This window comes from Piliocolobus tephrosceles, chromosome X (genome assembly GCF_002776525.5).
Source record: "Piliocolobus tephrosceles isolate RC106 chromosome X, ASM277652v3, whole genome shotgun sequence".
Classification (NCBI taxonomy): Eukaryota; Metazoa; Chordata; class Mammalia; order Primates; family Cercopithecidae; genus Piliocolobus; species Piliocolobus tephrosceles.
The window spans coordinates 88,860,453-88,873,286 of NC_045455.1; the positions used below are offsets into that span (position 1 = coordinate 88,860,453).

The 12,834-nt window shown below is 48.8% G+C and overlaps 1 pseudogene across 1 annotated transcript; it reads right to left on the minus strand.

The window, feature by feature from the left end:
* Window positions 1-10,454: 10,454 nt before the first annotated feature.
* Window positions 10,455-10,978, minus strand: LOC111540439 (annotated as a pseudogene). The gene has a single exon (XR_002730982.3). The product of XR_002730982.3 is annotated as a 60S ribosomal protein L26-like (transcript).
* Between the last annotated feature and the right edge of the window lie 1,856 nt (window positions 10,979-12,834).

Sequence of the window (12,834 nt, forward strand, 5' to 3'; positions counted from 1 at the left end):
TCCTTGGATTTCATGACATACCACTGAATCCTCTTGATAAATCACTTTTTTTTTTTTTTTGGCTTAAGCCAGTTCAAATGGGTTTCTGTTACTTTTGTTTGTTTGTTTTGAGGCAGGGTCTCACTTCTCACTCTGCCACCCAGGCTGGAGTGCAGTGGTGCAGTCACGGCTCACTGCAGCCTCCACCGCCTAGACCCAAGTGATCCTCCTGCCTCAGCCTCCTGAGTAGTTGGGACCACACGTGTGTGCCACCACACTCAGCTAATTAAAAAAATATTGTAGAGATGAGGTCTCGTTATATTGCCCAGGCTGTTCCTGAACTCCTGAACTCAAGCGACCTTCCCATCCTGACCTCCCAAAGTGCTGGGATTACAGGCATGAGCCACCGTGCCCAGCTGGGTTTCTGTTACTTTTAACCAAGAGTCTGTGACTGAAGTGGCTGTGCCCATTTTACAGATGATGAAACTGAGGCCTGGAAAAATTAAACGATATTTCCAAAGCTAGCAAATGATGGCACCACAATTTGGCTCCAGGTCTTTTTGGCACCAAAGTCATGCCCATCGGCCATGCTGTCTTAGGCTCAGGTGCCGTCTCAGTCCCAGGTGCTGTCTTAGGTGGGTAAAGGCACCTCACCTGGCGGGCAGGTGAGGAAACATCACCACTGGTCTAGGTGGAAAATAGAGGGAGGAACTGGGCAGAGAGGTGAGGCTGGCGACTGAACAGGCCTGCAGGGACAGCTTTAGCCAGGGGGTGCAGGTGCAGGAGGACCAGTAGGGAAATGCTTACCTGCGCTTCTCCGACAGAGGCCTTCATCCCCTGGCATGCTCAGAACACTAACAGTCAGCCCTGCCCTTTCAGCCCCAAGAGGAGACTCTCATTCTGGGTTATTAAATCACAAGCACTGGCACAGGGCTTGGCCATGCAGGCTTTTGAAAGAAGTGGGATTCAGAATCAATATCTCATTTTGAAAACCATTAGCCTAAAGGCAGTCTTGGCTGGAAAGCCCTGGGATGGATTTTGATCTCCTACCTTCCTGGTCCCTGCCCTGCCCCAGTCACACACCTGCACCTGCTCCCACATACCTGGTCATCAGAACCCCTGTCTGCTGAGGAAAAAGTGTCCCTGCCGAGGGACCAACGACTTATCCCAGGCGCTTGCCCAAGCATGTGGGTACTGCTTTGGAACAGAGAAGTCTCCATGTGAGTTGTTTGCACCCCCAATCCCTCCCTGCATGTGGGGATCACCAACGGGGCTCTGTTGTATTAGGCAGCCCTGGCCTTGGGAGGCTTTTCCACAACTGGAGGATGCTCTGTGGCATTGTGGACATGTTTGCTCTGCCAAAGGAAGCCTGCCTTGCCTATTTTCTTTCTTTAAAGACAGCAAGCCGTGTATCTAGATAGAGACAGAACACTTTTCTACTGTTGCTTTCTCTCTCTCTCTCTCTCTTTCCAGGCTGGAGTGCAGTGGCACGATCTTGGCTCACTGCAACCACTGCCTTCCAGGTTCAAATGATTCTCCTGCCTCAGCCTCCCGAGTAGCTGGGACTACAGGCACGTGCCACCACGCCTGGCTAATTTTTGTATTTTTAGTAGAGATGGGGTTTCACCATGTTGGTCAGGCTGGTCTTGTACTCCTGACCTCAGGTGATCCGCCCACCTCAGCCTCCCAAAGTGCTGGGACGAGCACTTTGGGGGTGCTCCACCGCGCCTGGCCTGGTTGTTGCTTTCAAAGAGTATGCTGAGGCTGGCTGGAGCAGAGGGAAGTTCATACCTCCACCTGTCTTTTTACCTGGGCCGTGGACCCGAAAGCAGAGGCCTCAGGAGAGAGAAACTTCATGCAAAGCAGGTGGCTGTGCCTGGGCCCCTCGTGTCTCTCTGGCCTCAGTGGATGAACTAGCATCACCCAGGGACTTACCCTCTCCTGGGCAGGTGTGGATGATCATTGCATCCCCTTTGGCATTCTGAGATAAACCCTGGGCTGTTCTTAAAACACAAGGACTTAAAGGTATTATGGAACTATTATAATATTGCAGAGAAACAGCAGTAACGGAGGCCCCATATTTATGGAAAACAGTATGGAGATTTCTCAGAGAAGTGGAAATAGGATTGGCATTTGTTCCTGCTGCCCCATCCAAGGAGACAGGGTCCAGGGACGGCGCTGCTAGCCTGTGCCTAGGGAGAGCCACAGTGCAGAGGTAACTGGGGTCCTGTGCGTCATCAGGCTCTTACAGGCAGGGTACCCATTTCATAGGATCACTCGTGCCTCCTGGCCCTTGAAACATCAGTCCATCCTTGCAGAGTACAAGTGAAGATTTCACGACCAGAGGAGGAAGGGATTGATCCTGTGCCTTGTCTTTGACTTGCGCAATGAGCAAAGAGCTGTGACCAGAGTCCAGCCAGGTCTCCTGACTCAATGGCATGACTGGGTTCAGAGCGCTTTTCCGGAGCTAGGTCCTTGCTCTCCAGAGGGATCTTGGTCACCTGGACAGAGGTTGGCGGATGGGAGGCTGGAGAGGGGCTGGGGCGGGGCAGAAGGGAAGGAGCCCCCGGCTGGTCTGCTTGAAGTCTTGTTTATGTAACTCAGGGGACGATGGCCTGGGCTGAGCGAGGCTGGTTTGACAAAACCACTGACCCTGGTTTCTTTCCTGTCACTCTGACTTTGTCATCTAGCAAAAAGGGGAATGACTTTAGAGGAATGTGGAAACTAGAATAGAAACAAGGTTCACGGTTGGGGAGAGTCATTGTGCAAATAAACCCTCCAGTGTTGTGGAGGAGCTGGGAGTGGGGAGGAGGCTGCTGGGGCTGACGTGTTTCCAGGCCTTTTCCATTCACTTTTGTGCCAGTTGCACTCTGGCCCCGCCTACATTACAGGAGAAAACGGAGTGACCTCCTCCTCTCCTGGACCCAGTGGGTTGTAAACTTGTGCTCCTACGTGACGTGTCTCTGGAAAGGGCTGGGTACACCGTAGTGGGACAGGGTGCCGGGAGACCCCAGGACGAGACCAGCCAGGTAACTGGGTTCTCCCCTGAGCTCTGCCCAGTTACTGAAGCACCAATAGGCTGGTTCTTCCATCTGCCAGCCTCAGTTTCCACACCTGTGAAAGGGTGTCACTACCAATTGTCTTATTGTCTCACAACACAGTGGTGAAGACCAAGGGTCATTGTGAGTGGACAGGGGCTCTCTTATGCATTTCTTTATCTACATCGTCCCCAAAGCCACTGACAGAAATACAAACAGGATCCAAAAGGTAAACAAACAAATAAGAACATTGGAGTCGGCCGGGCGCAGTGCTCACGCCTGTAATATCAGCCCTTTGGGAGGCTGAGGTGGGCGGATCACGAGGTCAGGAGATCGAGACCATCCTGGCTAACACGGTGAAACCCTGTCTCTACTAAAAATACAAAAAAATTTAGCCGGGCTTTGTGGCGGGCGCCTGTAGTCCCAGCTACTCGGGAGGCTGAGGCAGGAGAATGGCGGGAACCCGGGAGGCGGAGCTTGCAGTGAGCTGAGATTGCGCCGCTCACTCCAGCCCGGGAGACAGAGCGAGACTCCATCTTAAAAGCAAACACTGGAGTCATGGAAAACGCGAGCAGGAAAATGTGACGGGATGTGGTGAGGCTGGTGGCCAGGAGTGCTGCCCATGGCCCTGCGCAGGAGGTGGACTGACCGGCAAGTGCGGGTGTGGTGGGAGGGGACAGGGACAGGGACACAGGGAGGCCGGTGTGGAGGATCGGTGGCGGTCGGCTGCTGGCAGAGGCAGGGGCTGGAGGAGACAAGGAGGATGCTTAGGGTTTTCCAGCTTGGACAACTGGGAGCAGCAGAGCAGGAGCCCGGGCGCGGAGACTGTGAGTTCATCGGGCGTGTGGAGGCTGGGGTGGTTCTCACGTTCCCATGGAGACTCTGCGGGGTGTGGGAGCTTAACAGATAGGTCTGGACTGCAGATGCGAATTTTCCCGTTATTGAGAATTGAAGTGATGTGAGGATGGATGAGATCAGGTGAGGTGAGTAGAAGACAAGAGAATAGGAGCCAGGTGGGGCTGACGTTCGTTCCAGAGGAGAAGTGGCTGTGGGGCTGGTGACAGAGGAGTGGCTCCAGGAAGCTGCAGGGGCTCACGGCTGGGGTGGGGGGCCCGTGCCGTGTTCTCCTGGTCCCTGTCATGCCCCTCCTGCCATGTGTGTTCCCAGCAATAACGGCGGAGTCTCTGGAGTTGTGCAGAAGCCTCTGAGCTGGCTTATTGTCCAAATCGAATCCATGCTTTCCTTGTTACAGTGGTTGATAAGGAATGTAAATCCGGTGCCTTAGAGATCTCAGCAGCCTGCCACAGAGCGAGTCTTTCCGTTGCAAGCTCATTTCCAAGACAAGGTGGGATGCACAGGGAGAGGGAAGGGGACAGTCTGCCCAGCAAGAAGCGGGGTCCTCCTGGTTCTTGACACCTGAGGCTCCTTCCACACCCACACTGTGAAAGGTCACCTTTTTCACAGTGTGGGTGTGGAAGGAACCTCAGGTGTCAAGGCTGGAGACTCAACTCTGGGAGTGGAGCGTTATTGATGAGGTGCTCCAGGCCAGAGCTCTCAGTCTCGCCCTGTTGACTCTCGGAGTTGGATTGTTTGTTTTGGGGGGCTGTCCTGAGCTCTGTGGGATGTTCAGCAGCCTCCCTGGCCTTGGCCCACTTGATGCCAGTAGCAGCCCTACCCCCAACTGGTGACAACCAAAAATGTCTCCAGACATTGCCAAATGTCCTGGGGGGAGGAGGAGCAAAATTGCTCCTGGCTGAGACCTGCTGACATAGAGTGAAGAGAGAGGATGACCTTCCCCGCTCCTGACCCTGCTCCTCGCCCAGGCTTCTATTGCTGCCACTCTGTCTTCTGGAAACAGTTTGCATCCTGTTACTCCCCAGCTCAGAATCTTCCGTGGTTCCTCAAGGTCTGCAGATTGGAGCACAAGCTCCTGGGTGCACCGCCTCCTCTCTGCACCGCCTCCTCTTCTGCTGAGTCTGCCAAGCCTCACTCAGGGCACGCTGCGGCCACTATCCGATGGAGGCTCTCTGGGGTGGCCAGGCCCACCTGTGGTGCTCCCCTCAGAGATCTGGGTCACTTACCCATTGGCTCATTCATTCTTCACACACTGTGTGCCCCAGCTCCCAGCGTGGTACGCCCCATATTTGTAAAAAGCATCAGAGAACCGAGGACAAGAGAGGCAGAGCCCAAAGGCAATGATAATCCGGGGTGGCAGAAATGGAATCAAGAGCGTTTTAGTAAATGAAGCACAGACTGATGTAAAGTTCTGAACGGAGAGTATAGATGCTGTGAGTGGAATTTGTGAGAAAGCCAGGAACACACACACACATTTTCACGTGCAAGAATTTGGAAAGGGATGTGGTTCACATACAAAAACCTCACAGGATACCTCTCCCAGGAAAGTACACAGAAGTGTTATTATTCATTTTTATATCCACTGCTCTAGCAATATTTATGAGCTTTTTGATGGCAGATAACAGCATTTAAGGCAACCATTTGTTCCACTTATAACAACAATAGTATCGGTAAGCCTTCATGGAGTACTTCGTATGTAGCAGGCACTGTCCGAAGAGCACTCGGATCTGTGGGATAGCTAGTGTTCTGGTTTGACACTTGAGGGAACTGGGGCACAGAGAGGTTACAGCATCCAAGATCATACACCAGGATGACACGGTAGCAGAGCAGGAATTCAAACCCAGTGCTTGGCACATGGCACGTGCTCAGTAAATGCTTGTTGAGTGAATGGATGCCTAAATAAATACCTTGTGCTTTCAAAGCTCTGCACCCATACTCTCCTTACTGAACGCTCATCTTTTAAGGTCAAAGGTCGCCCCTTCTCTGAGGCTGCCTCCCATTCTGCCCCTGCACGTGACTCTGCCCGCAGCCCTTTGGGTCTCAGCCAGAGGGCTCGTTCCATTTTGTGTGATAACACAATGAGCCGTGCTCGCGCCCCACCCGACGGTATGGATGGGAGTATCTTCGCATCTCTTTAAGTGTTTGGGCTAGTAGGTGCTTAATACATGATCATTGACTTGAACTACACTGAAGTTGTAATAGAAGCCAAGATGTTTACTGGCAGATGTTAAGAGCAGCTAGAACCCAAAGGCCATCAGAAACGGGGCCAAAGAGGCAGTGACCTGATATCTGATGAGCAGTTGGGAGGAGCAGAGAGGATCGGGGTCAGAGGCCTGACAAGGTCCCAAGAGGACAGAAGATCGAAACTTTCTTCGGGTGTAGGGCAAAGAAGGCCTAATTTGTTGAATTAGTGGAAGTGGGTTCAGCTCAATATTTAGTCTGCATCTGAAATTTGTGTTTCTATTAACAGTTGCTCTAGTGGCAACCACAGTTCATGAGGTCAGGACCAAGAGCAGAGGCTGAGATGTTTTAATAAGGTTTTTAGTAAGGTTTGATGTTGGTTGAAAATTGTAGTAAGGTTTTTAATAATGTTTGATGTTGGTTAAAAATTCATGAGTGGATTGTGTTTTGCACTGTTCTGAGTTCTTTACAAATAGTAGCCGTTTCATCATCAGCAGCAGCAGCATTGTCGTCCCCTTTTGAAGATGAAAAAACTGAGATCTACAGTGAGGCTGAGTCACTCACCCAAGGCCACACAGCTTGAAGTGGCAGAACCGGGCAGGGAGCCCATAATTCTGGCTTTGGAGTCTCTGCTTGTAACTGTAATACTTTGCTCAGAGAGCTAGCCTGTCTCTGGAATCTGTGTTTCCCTGGTCACAGCAGCTGCTAATGAAACGTGAACTTGCTGCCTTAGAGGTTTCATCTGCCCTACAGAGAACTGATCTCTAAGTGCAAACTTATTTCAAGGACCAGGCAGGACCCATAGGGAGAGGGAATGAAGGCCGGTTCTCCTGAACTTATCCTACAGCTCGTTGTAGGTGCTGAGTGAGCCTCACCGGTAAAACTGCTGCCTCCTGGGTCTGGGTTTCATGGCCTGGGCATCAGCATCGTGAGTTCTTAGAAAGCCGAGGATGAGCTGTGTCCCTGGAATTGTTAGGGATATCCAGGGGTTTGCTAAGTGTATTTGCTCTGAAGAGGCAAAGTGTGAAGGAAGAGAGGAAAAAGGATTGGAAGTGGGAGGTGGGCTGAACACAGACACGTGAGATTTGAAGAGGAAAATAGGAAAGGATCTTCCTTATACATATTTCAGCCCTGAGCTGAGATCTTAAGTGACATACCTCAGATCTGAATATTTAATTTGATCAGTGTTTTGGTTGAGTAACATCCTTTTTCTTAATCCTCTCTGGGAATCCTTGAGACGGAACCAGTGCACAACCAATTAAGAAGTGGATGACTGCTTTTCACGGCCATGCCAACAGCGAGTCCACACATCCACGCTTGGGCAAGTTAGACCTGGGGGCTTGTCCCTACAGGATGCAGTCTGCTTTTTGCGGTTGGTGCACTTTCAAACCACATGGGATCTTCATTGAAAACATAGACAGGCTGTGGTGCTAGGTGAGGGGCTTAGGCCACCAACCACCACTGACTCCTGTGTCTTATGCCTTGCTAGACAATTCCTGCTGCCATCGCCATAGTTACTAGACAGACTCGATGTGCTGTAACTGTGAGTAAATTGAACCTCTTTAAGCCTCAGGTTTTTAATCTGTAAAATGGGAATAATTGTAATACCTGCCTCATGGAGTTGTGAAAATTAAGAGAGAATGCATACCGCGCTTCTCCCAGGGCCAGGCACAGGGACGTGTTTGGTATGTGGTCTCTAGTAATGACGACGGCTAAGGAAACACAGATCTCAGGATCCTGGTCCTCGCTGTGCAAGGAGCCGGGGAAAATGGAGAAACAAAACCTAAAATGCTCTGGTGTCTCAACTGCCCATTTAGCAGTTAATTGTGTAGTGTTGGATTTTGAGTGGTATCCCTTACATGTTAGCTTTCTGGTACATGTGGAAGACAATGGAAGCAGCAAGTATTTGTTGAAATTCTTCTGTGTGCCAAGCACAGCCATCCATGCAGGAGACCCAGTAGTCTATAAGGTTTGGTCTTGGTGCTCAAGGAAATCATAGGTGAGCAGGGAATTCATAGCTAGAAGGCAGAGACCCTGAGTCAGGGGCACATCATACTTTCCAACACCAAGCCACAGTCCGGAGTATAGAACCTCAATAAATATTTTCTGACACTACAGTGAATGCAGTGCCTCAGTGAGTTTGGGTATCTCTCATTGCAAAAAGCCTCAGAAGTGGCTGGGCATGGTAGCTCATCCCTGTAATACTAGCATTTTGGGTGGCCGAGGTCAGGAGTTTGAGACCAGCCTGGCCAACATAGCGAAACCCTGTCTCTACTAAAAATACAAAAATTAGCTGTGCATGGTGGTGGGTGCCTATAATCCCAGCTACTTGGAAGGCTGGGGCAGGAGAATCGCTTGAACCTGGGAGGCGGAGGTTGCAGTGAGCCAAGACTGCACCACTGCACTCTAGCCTGGGTGACAAAGCAAGACTCTGTCTCAAAAAACAAAAAAAGAAAAAGTGTTTTAAAAAATTAAAAAGGCTCAAACACATCACATCCCAAGCTGTGCAATTTTTCTAACTTAGCAGAAAGAAGTATCTATATTGAAATAAATAACTGGAAATCAGAAAAGAAGCCTGTCTTTCTTGAGTTCTGTTATCTATGTAAGATAGATAGCCTGGGGTTAAGAGAGAAAAAAAAGTTGAGAAAAAGAGCTGTGATTCCTACAAGACCTTTTGCTCGTTAGACTGCTGGAGTAACAACAGAGATTTGCCTAATTTGACGATGCTGCCACACCTTCTCTGAGTTCCATGTTTCTTACTGAATTTTGGCTCAGAGAGGCTATTCGTCAGCTGGGCGGTGGTACCTCACAGAGATAGGTTGTCTTCGCCTGACATCTACTGGTCAGACTGGTAGCTACATGTCCGTGACATGTTTTCTTTTCTTTTTTTTTTTGGTTTATCCATTTATCAGTCAATTATTTTATTAGGCATACTTCTTTTTTTTTTTTTTATACTTTAAGTTCTAGGGTACATGTGCATAACGTGCAGGTTTGTTACATATGTATACCTGTGCCATGTTGGTGTGCTGCACCCATCAACTTGTCAGCACCCATCAATTCATCATTTATATCAGGTATAACTCCCCAGTGCAATCCCTCCCCCCTCCCCCCTCCCCATGATAGGCCCCGGTGTGTGATGTTCCCCTTCCCGAGTCCAAGTGAACTCATTGTTCAGTTCCCACCTATGAGTGAGAACATGCGGTGTTTGGTTTTCTCTTCTTGTGATAGTTTGCTAAGAATGATGGTTTCCAGCTGCATCCATGTCCCTACAAAGGACGCAAACTCATCCTTTTTTATGGATGCATAGTATTCCATGGTGTATATGTGCCACATTTTCTTAATCCAGTCTGTCACTGATGGACATTTGGGTTGATTCCAAGTCTTTGCTATTGTGAATAGTGCCGCAGTAAACATACGTGTGCATGTGTCTTTGTAGTAGAATAATTTATAATCCTTTGGGTATATACCCAGTAGTGGGATGGCTGGGTCATATGGTACATGTAGTTCTAGATCCTTGAGGAATTGCCATACTGTTTTCCATAATGGTTGAACTAGTTTACAATCCCACCAACAGTGTAAAAGTGTTCCTATTTCTCCACATCCTCTCCAACACCTGTTGTTTCCTGATTTTTTAATGATTGCCATTCTAACTGGTGTGAGATGGTATCTCATTGTGGTTTTGATTTGCATTTCTCTGATGGCGAGTGATGATGAGCATTTTTTCATGTGTCTGTTGGCTGTATGAATGTCTTCTTTTGAGAAATGTCTGTTCATATCCTTTCCCCACTTTTTGATGGGGTTGTTTGTTTTTTTCTTGTATATTTGTTTGAGTTCTTTGTAGATTCTGGAAATTAGCCCTTTGTCAGATGAGTAGATTGCAAAAATTGTCTCCCATTCTGTAGGTTGCCTGTTCACTCTGATGGTAGTTTCTTTTGCTGTGCAGAAGCTCTTTAGTTTAATTAGATCCCATTTGTCAATTTTGGCTTTTGCTGCCATTGCTTTTGGTGTTTCAGACATGAAGTCCTTGCCCATGCCTATGTCCTGAATGGAGTACCATTCAGGCGTGACATGTTTTCTAACTTGAAACACCCACAGCGTCCACAATTGTTTTCAGTATTAAAAGTTGCGATTCTCCCCCGACTGTACCATTCTACTCTTATGTCTAAGCATTCTCTTCCTTGGATTCTGACAGCTAGGAAGACTCACGCTCTCCTCTCTTCTCCTTACTTACCACTGGCTTCCTTTTCAGCCCACGAAACATCTTTTCAGTTGGGCGCGGTGGCTCACACCTGTAATTCCAGCATTTTGGGAGGCCGAGGTGGGAGGATTGCTTGGGCCCAGGAGTTTGTGACCAGCCTGGACCATATAGTGAGACCTCATCTCTACAGATAAATACATAAATTTTTTTTTCTTTGTTTCAAGTTTTAATCAAAGCTTTTATATAAGATTACTTTATTCCTGCATCTTGTCAATTGTGTCTTCCTTGTATTTGCCCTTTTCCTTTCCTACTTGGCGAGACTTGGCTTTCCGTTCAAGGATCTTTTTGCGGTCTTTGTCCAGTTTTAGCCTAGTGATAACCACCTTGCTGGGGTGAATGCCTACGTGGACAGTTGTGCCATTAGCCTTCTCCCTCTGCACCCGTTCAATGTAGATAACATATTTCTTCCTGTAAACCTGGACTACTTTGCCAATTTGCTGACCTTTATAGTGTCCTCGTACAACCTGAACTTCATCATCCTTTCGGATGGGCATGGATCGCACGTTGTATTTCTGTCTCAGCTCTTTGGAAAGAGGGGAAGACATAATCTTACTGCGAATGTGGGAAGGTGATTGAAATGCCTTTTGCGATTCTTGCTTCGGCCAGAAGTCACAAAGGGATTAAACTTCATTTTGGCCGCTCCCGCTTCGGTGATGGCCGCAAAAGGGAAAAGCCATAAATGTTTTAAAAAAGAAACGTCTTTTCACTTTTTTTTGCACTTTATTATCTCTTGAACTCATTTCCTAGCCAGTGTCCAATGGTGGCACTTCTCCATGCTGGTTACCAGCCCAGACCAGAGCAGAGTCTTGACTAAAGCCCGAATTCAATATTTCCATCAGACTCTAGAGCCTGTTTGGTTTCTTGCCAATGATGAAACTCCTTCAGGGAGGGCATTTCCAAAAAGGCTTCCAGGAGCCTGCGGCAATGTCTCACATTCCTGGAGGGGTGGCCAAGCCTTATTTTAAACAGGATCCTCACCAGAGCCTGTGGGTAGTGGGAGGCACCGTCCGTGTGCAGGGAGGGTGGGCACACTGATTTGCTCCAAAGCAGCGTGGATGAGTGGAACCAACATTCCCATCTTTAGCAAATCACAGAGTGAAGGCAAGTTCACATGTTGATTTGAATGGAGAAGAAGTCGGGGGAACAGGACAACAAGAGTGAGGCCACACAAGGACCGGCCCTCACCATTAAAACACATCAGCCGTCAAGGAAGAGAATAAATCGTAGCTTCACACACTATTATGGATGACTGTCGCAGACAAAAGGTGCAGTGGGAAAGGCGAGACGCCTAGGAGTAACTGGTGTGTGATTCCATTCGTATAACGTTCAAAACCAGGTAGCACAAACCCATGGAGGTAGGAGTCAGGATGGTGCCACGTCTTCCGGTCAAGTGGCAGGATGGGGTTGACTGGACACAGGGAGAGAGCATGAGGGGACCCCTAGGGAACTGGAAATGCCTATATTGTGACCTGGCTGCTGGTCACACTGATGTGTGCAGATAGTAAGGTTGCAATGTGTGCAAATTCTCTTAAGGTTTATGCACCTTATTAGGTATAAATTACACCAAAAATTAAAAAAAGAATCAACCCAAAACCCAAAGTCATCATCACCAAAAATCGTCATTGCCTGACCATTTGCTGTGAGCACGGGGCAAGGTGACCGGCACACCCTGGAAGCTGAACTCTGCTAAAAGGCCAGCTGGGCTGATCCCATATGCAAGAGGGCTGGGCTGGAGTTTAGGTGGATGGGAGGGAGGGGGACAGTTATCAAGACATCTCGTTCTAGTCCTTTACTTTTAAATCAATTATAATTTTTTCTCACAGTCATCACTTTTTAAATGACAGTGATCGTATCAGCCAGCATGTGACTGCCTTCCAGTGTCAGGGTTTTCTACCTCCATGGCAGTCGAGCTCCCTGGAGGGGCCTCGCTTTCAGGAAGCACCTTGACCCTCATTAGCAGCAGGAGGGGGCGAGAAAGCTCTGCTCAGAGCCCGAGATCCTCCCGGACCCCAGTGACATAGCTTCTGGTTTCATGTGGATCTCTGAGAAAACTGGCTCCAGGAATTTTCAGTTGGCTGCATTCTGCTTTCCTGGAATTGGAAGGCCTTGCAGCTGCCGTCGAATGCTCTTGGGCTGCCCGGGCCTGAGGGCCAAGCAGGCCAAGTTAGGTAAGGAAGACGCTGATTAAACAGTCATTTGTAACCTGCAGATGCGTAGTGTAAACGTCCCTTCCCCAGCATGCTGGCCACATAACTCTGCTGTTGCGAAAGTTATGAGCTTTTTATTGGTGCTTCAGGGTGACATTCTGAACGGCCATAGTGCTTACTCATTTCTAGTTATCAGTGAGCTGCAATGTTTCAAACTGCCAGTGGACAGTCAGAGATAAACTTGGGCCAGCTTCAGACTGAGTGGCGCCCGGGACGTATTGCACGTGTTGTGTGTTTTCTTTCTTTCTTTTTTTTTTCTTCACCGTGGGATGACATATTATTTTTTGACCCGAATATGTTTATGTAAGGTCCAGAA